We start from the raw sequence: 12,757 nt of genomic DNA on the forward strand, positions 1-12,757 counted from the left end.
TAGTGTGACACTAAAGGTGTGAATTTAATGCACATAAATTACAGGGCTTTGAACCCCTGCATGGACGCTTTTATACAGAAATCAAGAGGCCTTAGTTTTGACAGTGGTAGTCAGGGCAACCATACAAGACTGCAGAAATCCTTCCCTGAAACATTGTCAATCATCAACCTTATGACAGGTCTTGAATATTTTTTTAAAGTTTTGTATAGTCCAGTTGCTTCCCATATTTGATTTTTTTAAGCGCAAAGAGGGAAGCTGTGAATCATAGAATTATAGACTTTGAGGTCAGAAGGGACCATTATGATCCTCTAGTCTGACCTCCTGCACAACACAGGCCACAGAATCTCACCCACCCACTCCTGTAACAAACCCCTAACCTATGTCTGGCCTACTGAAGTCCTCAAATCGTGGTTTAAAGACTTCAAGGTGCAGAGAATCCTCCAGCAAGTGACCCATGCCTCACTCTGCACAGGAAGGTGAAAACCCCCCAGGGCCTCTGCCAATCTGCCCGGGAGGAAAATTCCTTCCCGACCCCATATATGGCGATCAGCTAAACCCTGAACATGTGAGCAAGACTCACCAGCCAGACACCCAGGAAAGAATTCTCTGTAGTAACTCAGATCCCATCCCATCTAACATGCCATCACAGGCCACTGGGCATATCTACTGCCAGTAGTTGAAGATCAATTAATTGCCAAAATTAGGCTATATCATCATATTATCCCTTCCATAAACTTATCAAGCTTAGTCTTGAAGCCAGATGTGTCTTTTGCCCCCACTGCTTCCCTTGGAAGGCTGTTGCAGAACTTCACTCCTCTGATGGTTAGAAACCTTTGTCTAATTTCAAGTCTAAACTTCCTGGTGGTCAGTTTATATCCATTTGTTCTTGTGTCCACATTGGTACTGAGCTTAAATAATTCTTCTCCCTCCGTGGTATTTATCCCTCTGATATATTTATAGAGAACAATCATATCTCCTCTCAGCCTTCTTTTAGTTAGGCTAAACAAGCCAAGCTCTTTGAGTCTCCTTTCATAAGACAGGTTTTCCATTCCTTGGATCATTCTAGTAGCCCTTTTCTGTACCTGTTCCAGTTTGAATTCATCTTTCTTAAACATGGGAGACCAGATCTACCCACAATATTCCAGATGAGGTCTCACCAGTGCCTTGTATAACAGTACTAACACCTCCTTATCTCTACTGGAAATATCTCGCCTGATGCATCGCAAAACCGCATTAGCTTTTTTCACGGCCATATCACATTGGCGGCTCATAGTCATCCTGTGATCAACCAATACTCCGAGGCCTTCTCCTCCTCTGTTACTTCCAAGTGATGCGTCCCCAGTTTATAACAAAAATTTTTGTTATTAATCCCTAAATGCATGACCTTGCACTTTTCACTATTAAATTTCATCCTATTACTATTACTCCAGTTTACAAGGTCATTCAAATCTCCCTGTATGATATCCCGGTCCTTCTCTGTATTGGCAATACCTCCCAGCTTTGTGTCATCCACGAACTTTATTAGCACATTCCCGCTTTTTGTGCCAAAGTCAGTAATAAAAAGAATAAATAAGATTGGTCCCTGAGGAACTCCACTAGTAACCTCCTTCCAGCCTGATAGTTCATCTTTCAGTGTGACCCGTTGCAGTCTCCCCTTTAACCAGTTCCTTATCCACCTTTCAATTTTCATATTGATCCTCATCTTTTCCAATTTAGCTAATAATTCCACATGTGGAACCATATCAAATGCCTTACTGATGGCATTTGATGGCAAATGGGGGCAGGGATAGCTCAGTGGTTTGAGCATTGGCCTGCTAAACCTAGGGTTGTGAATTCAATCCTTGAGGGGGCCATTTAGGGATCTGGGGCAAAAATTGGGGATTGGTCCTGCTTTGAGCAAGGGGTTGGACTTAGATGACCTCCTGAGGTCCCTTCCAACCCTGATATTCTATGATTCTATGAAATTGAGATAAATTAGATCCACTACGTTTCCTTTGTTTAAAAGAATCTGTTACCTTCTCAAAGAAGGAGATCAGGTTGCTTTGACACAATCTACCTTTTGTAAAACCATGTTGTATTTTGTCCCAATTACCATTGACCTCAATGTCCTTAACTACTTTCTCCTTCAGAATTTTTTCCAAGACCTTGCATACTACAGATGTCAAAGTAACAGGCCGGTAGTTACCCAGATCACTTTTTTTTCCTTTCTTAAAAATAAAAATTGTGTTAGCAATTCTCCCATCATATGGTACAACCCCTGATTTTACAGATTCATGAAAAAATTTTGCTAATGGGCTTGCAATTTCATGTGCCACTTCCTTTAATACTCTTGGATGAAGATTATCTGGGCCCCCCGATTTAGTCCCATTAAACGGTTCAAGTTTGGCTTCTACCTCGGATGTGGTAATATCTACCTCCATATCTTCATTCCCATTTGTCGTCCTACCATTATCCCTAAGCCCCTCATTAGCCACATTAAAGACTGAGGCAAAGTATTTGTTTAAATATTGGGCCATGTCTAGATTATCCTTAATCTCCACTCCATCCTCAGTGTTTAGCGGTCCCACTTCTTCTTTCTTTGTTTTCTTCTTATTTATATGGCTATAGAACCTTTTATTATTGGTTTTAATTCCCTTTGCAAGGTCCAACTCTACATGGCTTTTGGCCTTTCTCACTTTATCCCAACATGTTCTGACCTCAATAAGGTAGCCTTCCTTGCTGATCCCTCCCATCTCCCACTCCTTGTCGGCTTTCTGCCTTTTCTTAATCACCTCTCTGAGATGCTTGCTCATTCAGCTTGGTCTACAACTCCTGCCTATGAATTTTCCCCCCTTTCTTGGGATGCAGGCTTCTGATAGTTTCTGCAACTTTGACTTGAAATCATTCCATGCCTCCTCTGCCTTTAGATCCACAAGTTCTTCAGTCCAATCCACTTCCCTAGCTGATTTCCTTAATTTTTTTAAGTTAGCTCTTTTGAAATAAAAAACCCTAGTCACAGATCTATTTTTGTTTATCCTTCCATTTAGTTTGAACTGAATTAGCTCATGATTGCCTGAACCAAGGTTGTCCCCTACAACCATTTCTTCTATGAGCTCCTCACTACTCACCAAAACCAAATCTAAAATGGCCTAACTATTCCAAATGTTGCCCTGTGTAAATAAGCCGTTGCAATATTTCACTAGTGTCATACTAGCTATTGCTGTGCGTGCAGAGCATATTGGCCTAGCTGTACAGTGACTCGATAAGCAATACATAGAAAGTGGTTCACAAAGCAGGGACGACAGGTAGGTGAATGCCTGAATTCCATGCAGGGCCCTATCTGGTAGGTAAGCTCAGAGGCTGCCTATTGGATCAGGTCCCATTCAAAACCTGGCCACAGGAGGTGGATGTGGAGTAACCACTCACCTTTAACTCATACCCCAGGGCTAAAAGTTATAAGGTGGGCACCACCACCTCTGTCAGGGGCTGTTTTGTGTGGAGTTAGGCACTTGCCTAGCTCATTCTCTCAAGAAACATCTTAGGCTCCAGGTGAGGGGTTCCCATTTTTGGATTGCTAGGCAGAGCCAGATGCCCACCTGTAGTGGGAACTTAGATGCCAACCTCTGTGAGAGGGATGACACTTAGGAAACTTCCCTCTGATGGGCATCTCCCATGGGCTAGCTTAGGTTGCTCCCGGCTGGCTTTTGTGGATGGCATTCTCAGGCACCTATTTCCCACCATTCATAGTACCTAACTCAGGCTTTGTGGATCACAGCTTTGTTCCTGTGACATTCTAGGTGCTTAAAAGTAGGCATTGCCGCGCTCAGTATCACAATGCCCAAGTCCCTTGGTCAATCTAGCCCTGAGGCCTTTTTCCTCACTGTTAAAATAGGTGGGGGGGGGGGTTTAACCTCAGGGTAACTAAGGCACAGGAGCTATTCTGACATAAAAACACAGTGAGGACAAGGCACTTTGGTTTCAGTAGTGAGGAAAAGGTCTGAGAAAATGTCTCTGAAATAAGATCAGAGGGCAATATGCTCACAGGTGTGTGCCAAAATACAGATGTGCATATTATGTTGAAAACTTGTTCAATATGCGTAACAGCGGCAAAGGGGGGGGGCGGAAGAGAGTCTGTGTAAAGGAACAATGGTAGATTTGCTGCCTAATTGCTTCTATTTAACAGGTATTTGTAAGTATTGAAAATAAGGTTTACACTGCTTTACACTAGTTCCAGTTGTTTTGTGTGCACTAACTGCTTGTTTCCTATAGAAACTCTATTAGTCTCTTTCCATTATAGATTAGGCCATAAACATATAACAATACCTTCATTCAGAGTTTTACATATAATTTCCCTGAGGTTTAACTCTGTGGAATGCTTTTCCAAGTTACAGAAAATACCTTTCTTTCTTTATGTCCACATTTAAAACAGAGATTTCACAACGGTAACAAACTGTGATGAGAGAAAGCCCCTCCACTCCAACCATCTATCACAACTTGCTACCTCCTGGCCCAGGAGATAAAAGAAAAGCAGAGGATGGAGAACGGGGAGAGGTAGCAAATGGTGATGTAAAATGTCCCCACCCATCAGAAGTAGCTACTCCTGGACTACAGCAGTGATTCTCAACCAGGGGTATGTGTACCCCTGGGGGTATGCAGAGGACTTCTAAGGGGTACATCAACTCATCCAGATATTTGCATAGTTTTACAGGCTCAGTGGCACTGGAATTGGAGGGGAGCAGGGAGCCAGGGCCCTCCTGCCCCCTTCCCTTCCTCTTCCCCCCGAAGCCCTCCCCCCCGGTCAGGCAAGAGTGGAGCCCAACTGGAGCTGGGGAGCCCAGGCAGCTGTGGGGAGCTGCATGCAGACCCCCCACCTGTCCACGGTGGGGGCGGGGTTTTGAGAGCCGCCTCTGGCCCATGTCCCCACCACCCGGATTCCCCGCCTGGCCTAGGACAGGACCACGACTTCGTGCTGGCTCCCCACCACTGCCCCCATGGCTCTCCCTGACCTGCCTCTGGCCGGGGGTGGCCTCGGAGCTGCAGCCCGGCCAGAGTGAGAGCCATCCTGCAGGCAGCTGTGAACCCTCCACCTGCGCTGGGCAGGGACACAGACCATGGGCTGCTCGGGTCCCCCACACCACGAGCAGATGGAGGGTCCACCACAGCTGCCCGTCCAGCTCTTATCATGGCCGGGCTGTGGCTCTGAGCCCCCAATCCCCCTTCTGCCAGAACCAGGTCAGGGAGAGCCGCGTGGGCAGCTGTGGGGAACCTGGGTCCCTCCACCTGCCCTGGGTAGGGACACAGGCAGGGGGATGCTTTCGGCCCTCCCAGCCCTACTCCAGCTTCTGGCTTGGCCAGGGGCAGGGCCTGCCCCTCTCCCCATTTTTGGGAAGGCTCTGGTGCCCTTGAACAGGCTACATAAAAAGCGCTAGCAAAGTCAGTACAAACTAAAATTTCATACAATGACTTGTTTATACTTAGGGCCCTACCAAATTCACAGTCCATTTTGGTCATTTCATGGTCCTAAGATTTTAAAAATCATAAATGTCATGATTTCAGCTATTTCAATTTGAAATTTCACAGTGTTGTAATTGGAGGGGCCCTTACCCAAAAAGGAGTTGGAAGGGACTGCAAGGTTATTGTAGTGGGGGGTTGCAGGCAGTGGCACTGCCTTCAGACCTGGGCAGCTGGAGAGTGGCGGCTGCTGGCTGGGATCCCAGCTCTGACGGCAGAGCCGCCGTCAGCAGCAGCACAGAAGTAAGGACGGCCTGGTATGGTATTACCACCCTTATTTCTGCGCTGCTGCCTGCACAGCTGGGCCCTCAGTCAGCAGCCCCTGCTCTCTGGCCACCCAGCCCTGAAGGTAGCAGTGCAGAAGTAAGGGTGGCAATACCTGTGACTGCCCTAAAATAACCTTGTGACCCCCCCTGCAACTCCCTTTTGGGTCAGGACCCCCAGTTTGAGAAAACTGGTCTCCCCAGTTGAAATCAGTATAGTATAGGGTAAAAGCACACAAAAGACCAGATTTCATGGTCCATGACACGTTTTTCATGGCTGGGAATTTGTTAGGGCCCTATTCATACTGCTCTATATACACACACACTGAAATGTAAGTACAATATTTATATTCCAGTTGATTTATTTTATAATTATATGGTAAAAATGAAAAAGTCAGCAATTTTTCAGTAGTAGCTGTGACATCTTTGTATTTCTAGGTCTGATTTTGTAAGCAAGTAGTTTCTAAGTGAGGTGAAACTTGGGGTACACAAGACAAATCAGACTCCAGAAAGGGGTACAGTAGTCTAGAAAGGTTGAGAGCCACTGGACTAGAGGATGGGGAACAGCAGAGGCAGCATATTGTGACAGGGCAGCCCAGGAGAACCCCTAGGCATCAGTAATTGCTCCTGGCAGCAAACAGTGTCAGCAGCAGTTTGTAAAAGCGCACCGACCCACCCCCACCCCCATTAGGGGAGCAGCAACTGCTCAGTCTGGGCTCCCAGATCACAATGGAGGAGGCTGCAGCATCTGCCCCAGGGACTGAACTCTAGTGCTCTGATATCATGAGCAGAGAAAGACAAACAACAGCCTCCTCTTCCTTGGCAATAACCAGAGCCCTCTGATGGCTGCACCAATGACTGACCCTCTGTGCACTGCCCCTGCAGCCCCCCACGGTCAGGCAGAGGCTGATCTCATTTGCCCACCTGGCCCCACCCTCTGTTGTTCCTGGCAGCACCTCTGGTTTGACGTTGCACAGAAATCAGAGCAGGACCCTGGTTAGCCCTGTCAGCCCGAAACATTCAGACCCCCCAAATCATGAGTGTCTTAAAAAAATGAAATAATAAATGGGGAACAGCGGGGGGGGGGGGTGTGCATGCAAGCGGTGCAGGTTTCATGAGGATATTTACCTTGTTGGGTATGAATTCTTAGGGGTTAATCCCCTGTCTCCCCCCCCACCCCCCATGCTTCTTTTGACTATCTGCAGTAAAAACAACAACCCACTGGCTGCTGGGTAGGGCAGCCCCCTTCCCCTCTCCTGCCCCATGGGCTGGGGGGAGCTGCCACTGTATCTCTCACCATCATTCTCCCTTCTGCTACCCTCTAGCTCTCCCCTCCCCAGCCAGTCTCCGTTTGCTCTCATATTCTCCTTCCAGCCTCCCCACAGCCCCCCTTTCCTTCTCTTTATCCCCCACTCAGTTTCCCCTCTGTTCCAGCTCTGCTCCCCAGAATTCTCCCTCTACCCCCAATTTCTGTGTATTCCCTCAGCCTCCTTTCAGCGGCCCCACATCCCCGTGGCCCCATCCTGCCCCTTCACACATCTGTTCACCCACCTCCTGTCCCTCACACATCCCTGCCTCCCCGCCCATGCCCCCTGGCTCTCAGAGTCCCCTGCTTCGCTTCAGCCCCCTTCCAGCTCCGGCTCCCCAGATGTCCCTGTCCCACACTGATCCTGGAGCAGGCTGGCTTCACTCTCACTGCAAACAATGAGAGGTGGCGGCCATCTTTCCTATACGCAGTGCAGGGAATCGCAGCCAGCCTAGGGCTGGCACAGCTCCCTGTGGGGGGCGGGGGAAGGATGGGAAGGTCTCTCTTACCTTCCCCCCCAGTGGTGCCTTCTTTGGGAGCAAGGATCTTCCCGTTAAGGGGTGTCCTGGCCAGGCTGGGGGCTCTGCTCTGGGAGAGGCCTGGGGAGCAGCGGGAATGTTACTGCTCGAGATTCCCCTCTCCGGGCTGCAGCCGGGGCTCGAGGATCTTGCAAGAAGCGTGGACTCCCCACAGTAACAAAGGGTTACTGTAGACTCAGTGCAGTTCACTTCCTACTGCCAGGACGGAGGGATGCTGTTGATCACTCCCTCCTCCCCAGCTCCTTCTGGGTCCTAGCGATAAACCAATTGCATGGCAGCTACTCTTTTTCTAGGAGCCCTATGACTACACTGCTATTTCCAGACCCGCAGCCCAAGTCCATGCACCCCAGGCTCTGAGACTGGTTGTCAGGGGTGAAAGTAACTCAGGTGACTTACCCGTACGAAGGGCTGCAGTCCTGAGCAAGTGGGGGTAGGCCTCAACCAGAAGGCAAGCCTCAAGAGGAAGGGGTAGGGCCTTTGAATCTGTGGGCCCTTTCAGTCACGCTGCTACCCTGGGCTCGGGCAGCGATTTAAAAGGCCCAGGGAGCTGGGAGCCTGGGCCCTTTAAATCACCACCAGAGCCCCATGGTAGCTGTAGCTGTGGCAGCAGCCAGGGCCACAGGCCTTTTAAATTGCTGCCAGAGCCCTGGGGCTCCCACATCGGGGCTCTGGTGGCAATTTAAAGGGTCAGGGGCTCTGTCTGCCGCTGCTACCCCAGGGCTGCAGCAGCGGGGCTCCAGCTGTGGGGCTCTGGCAGCGATCTAAAGGGCCAGGGGCTCCGGCCACTGCTGGGAGCCCAGGGTCCTGCCAGTACAGTCAGCTGTGTACCAGCTCTTGCCAGTATGCCTTACCGTACCGCTTACTTTCACCTCTGCTGGTTGTGGTGTGGTGAGGAGGGGGTGGTTGCATACAGGACTTGCCTTTCCCAGCATTAAGGGGGAGCATCATGCATAGATCCCATGGTGTCAATGGGAGGACAGAGAGAGAGCAAATCCTCTCTGCAAACACCCTCCAGCTGCCAGGGAAAGTCAGGGACAATTTGCAGCAAGGTGTCTAATTCAGACCACACCACTGCCAGAATGTTTCAATGCACAGTGTGATTCAGTGGCTGCAACCCTTCTGAGTCCAGTTCAAAGAAGCTGCCCCTGTAACTAGCTGTAACTGCAGCAGCATCTCCTGTCAGTGCTCCTCTCCCGCCACAGGAGAATTGCTTCTTTGGGCTCCAGGGCGGGAGCCACTCCCCAGACTCCCCTCACCTCAGTACTAGAAAAAGCCAACCAAGGAAGACACTAGGGGCTTGAGTTATCTTCATGTACAGCACTACAGCTGTGCTGCTGAAACTCCTTAGTGAAGACACTACTGTGCTGATGGGAAAGCTTCTCCCATCAGCATAGTTAATCCACTTACCGAAAAGGCAAGAAGCTCTCTCATCCATGCAGCGCTGTCTACACGGGGGATTAGGTTGGCATAACTACATTGCTCATGGGGGTGTGGATTTTTCACACTTACGAGCGATGTTGTTATATTGATATAGCTCTGTAGTGTAGACCTGGCCTAAGCATTAGCTGAAGAAAGCAGTGGAGAGCAGGGAGCTCTCTGCTGGGCTGGGCTCACTGCACTAAAGCATGACAGACCCGTATTCTGTGTCAGGGACTGGGAAGGGACTAGCATGCTCAGTGCATGTTGAGCTCATACTGAGGTGAAGAAGAGTTTAGAATAGGCATGCTTGGTGCATGCTACAGGGGCATAATGCTGAGACGGTGCGAGGTGAGAATAAGTGAACAGATACATAGGCCCAGATCCTCAAAGGTATTTAGGCTCCTTGCTTCTATGGTGTTAGGTGCCTAAATGTTTTCTGAGATCTGGTCACTGGCACTGAGATCCAGGGAGTGAAGCACCCACAGAGATGAATGAGGCAGGCTCCTCTCTAACAGCTGGGCAGGACAAGGGGGGCAGTTCAAGAAGAGGGGTAGGTGGAGGAAAGGGGGAACCCAGGCCAGTGCCACTGTCTGTGGCACCTAGGGGCAGCTCCTCTGCTTCCCTCCCCCATGCCTGGAACTCACAGCCTGGGACATGGCCCTTCCCAGAGTCCAGTGGGGCGGGGATCACACCAACCCTGCAACCATCCCTGAAGGAGCACATCCACTCAGCCTGGGGTAGCAGAATGAGCAATGGGACAGCCAGAGCCTGGGGGGGGGCAGACGGTTCAAGGGAGGGGCAGGCATCCAGAGCACTGCCAGATTGGGCACAACAGCAGCCACTCGGGAAAAGAATCAACCTGGAGTGACACTTCTTCAGCATCTCCCCGGCTGTGCCTGGACCGATGCTGCTTCCCAGCCTGCAGCTAGAGCCTATGTGTCCCCCTCGCCCCCAAAGGATGGCTGTGGTGGGGCAAGGGGACAGAACAACACAAGCCCAGACAATATAGCTCAGTGACTGTAACTCTAAAGCAGGCAGAAGCAAGGATCCTGGAACTGCTGAGAAGTTTCTCCAGTACTGCCAACCCCAAAAGTTCAAAAATCATGAGGTTATGTAAAAATAACAGCTTTGGAGTTCTCTTTATTTGCCTTCCACTTTTTGCGCTTTAGGGTGCACTGGGGTCATATTTTGAAGCGTTCTCCACAGCCACAAGGGCTAGAAACATACTTTTTCTTTAAGACTGAAGGCTGAAATTGTCACATATCCACTTGACTCCAGGAGCTGGGGCTTTAAGGAAAACAATAAGTAACATGAGACTCATGACAAAAATCATGAGTTGGCAACACTGTGAATTCTATCTTATTCTTGTGGTAGCTGAAGTTCTCCCCTTCCGAACTGTATTTACATTGTCTTCATGTCTCTGTGTGTTACCTTCAGGAAGTAGCATGGTATTTCCCTGGATACAGGGTTAAGGAGCTGGGATCCCCTGACAGCTAGTTCCCACTGCCTCTCCCTCTCTCTGGGTGAAACCCACCCACAGCAAATAAAATACCCCTATGAGAGCATGGAGGAGGGATGTACAGCATGACCATGCAGTGCAGCCACTTCCCTGGGCACCATGGCAGGAATCTCCAGTGAGCAAGTGATGCAGAGGGACTGCATCCAGCACTTCCACCCAGTGGCCCTGCTAGCAGTGACTGCCAATCAAGGGGGTGGGCTGGAAGCCCATGCCCTTGCCCTGGGATGTGGGGTGGATTTCACCTCCCCGCAGAGCCATCCCTAGGGTACAGTTAATTGGGGTGACTGCCCCAGGCCCTGCTCTTTGTGAGGAGGTGGGTGGTGAGGTGAGGCAGGAAAGCGTGAGGAGGAGCCGCCCTACCAACCTCCCCCTCCCTCCCAGCACTTACTGCCGATCAGCTGTTTCGCGGTGGCACTGGGGTGGAGGGGAGAGGATCAAGGGGGAAGGGCAGAGTGAGGGCAGGAAGAGGCGGTGTGGGGGTGGGTCCTTGGGGGAAGGGGTGGAGTGGGAGCCCCAGCAGATAGAAATTAAGCATCTATGTCCCAGGCCCCACACACCCCTAGGGATGGCCCTGCCTCCCCCACCCCACTGTGCTGCACCATCACAGAGCCCAGTGATTTGAGATCCACAGTGAGACTTTCAGTCTCTTTCCCCTGGGATTAACCTCCACTTCTGCCCCTCAGAAAAAGGTGATTAACACCTCCACACCCTATAGGGAGATTGGGAGGATGAAGGGGCAGCCTTACAAACCTATGAATCTGGCAGGAAGGTGCCTGGCTCCCATTGACATTCACAGTCTCTCAGGAACTGATTGGTGTTTCCATAGTGCTGAGAAGATTTAAGTTGCTACAAGCTAGGAACACAGAGAGAGCTGGAGCAGCAGTGGCTGTCTGGAAAAAAGGTCTGAACTATAATGTTACTAGGGGAGTCTGTGTTTATTTTCCTTCTGTCAGTCCTGGTACATTTCACAGCCCAATTCACAGTGATGGGGCCTGGTGCTGTGTTTGTGAGTAAAATTTTCCTGTGAGCACATAGCTAGTAACAGATAAGATTTATATCTCATGTGGTTAGCAAGCAGGTAGAAGCTGAGATCAAAGAAGAATCTTTAGAGTTAAAGCACCAAAAATGTGGATCACCTGGTTAATTCTAATGGGACATGAGTGCCATCACTATCTATACATTGTTTATAGAGTGGATCACTGGACCTCTAGGCCAACACACGCTCTGTGCACAATAGGCTCTACCATGACACTACCAGGCCTTCATTCTCCTGCTCATGAAAGACGTTCTGATCAGAGCAGGGCAGAAAGAAGGAGCGAGGTCGCCTTAAATTTTAACCTTGAACCATTTATTTATATTTTGCCAGGCCAAAATTGATACCTGTGAAATATTGCAAAGGTTTTTCTATCCAGAGCAACATTCAGGAATAATAAATAAATGTGTGTTACACCTGGACTATATAAAACTTTTTAAATGGTCAAGACAGGTCAAAGGCTTGATGGTTGCTAGTGTTTTGGGGAAGGGTTCCTGAAATCTTCTGATTGCTCTGACTCCAATTGTCAAAACTAAAGCCACTACTTATGCATGATCCTATCAGCATGTCCACATGAGGGTTTAAAGCACTGTAACTTAAGTTTCTTAGCTTCACGCTTTTATTGTCACACCATGTAGAGAAGTCCTTAGTAAATAAAGGGAAAGGGTATAAGGGAAATGGGGGAGTCTGTTAATTCCTTTAGTTTAAAATACTTTAAGTGGCTTTACATGACACGCACAAAAATGGGGGGCTGCAGCCAGTCAGATGCAAATAACTCTCTGTGTTAGCCACACAGGGAGTATCAAAGTTCTCAAGACACGAACAATAATGGTGCATTTAACATCTGAGTCAGCTTTATAGTCTGGGTCCTCAATGCTGATAAAATGTGTGTTTTTACTACATAAGTAAACAGAATGAAGAATATCACTGAAGTGTGTCATAATAAAATAAATAGTACACATAAAAGGCTATGGAATTAAAATATGCAATTAGAAGTATAAACAATCCAGTTGAAAAAACTTCATTTATATGTGCAACCAATGAAGCAATAGAAGAGTTAAGTGTGTACTTCAGTGTTTGCAGGATGGGGAGATTAAGAATTTTTAACCCATTTTCAGTTAGAAAGGGTTTGGCACATGTTACTGGAGTCCAAAACTGTATTGACATGTACAACCATTTTAGGTAGAT

The 12,757-nt window shown here is 48.8% G+C and overlaps 1 protein-coding gene across 14 annotated transcripts in view; it reads right to left on the bottom strand.

Moving 5' to 3' along the window:
- LOC311530744 (uncharacterized protein) overlaps positions 1–12,757 on the bottom strand; it is a 53,450-nt gene that overhangs the window by 34,966 nt on the left and 5,727 nt on the right. For 13 of the 14 annotated variants that reach the window (XR_014714083.1, XR_014714084.1, XR_014714085.1 and 10 more), the window contains exon 1: positions 7,569–7,797. The exons of the other annotated variant lie outside the window; for it this stretch is intronic. The gene's annotated coding sequence lies outside the window, so the exon portion shown is untranslated. Of the gene's footprint in view, positions 1–7,568; positions 7,798–12,757 lie in introns of those variants that run through there. 14 annotated transcript variants of the gene reach the window in all.

The sequence above is a fragment of the Lepidochelys olivacea genome (assembly GCF_965140295.1).
Source record: "Lepidochelys olivacea isolate rLepOli2 genome assembly, chromosome: 14".
NCBI lineage: Eukaryota > Metazoa > Chordata > Testudines > Cheloniidae > Lepidochelys > Lepidochelys olivacea.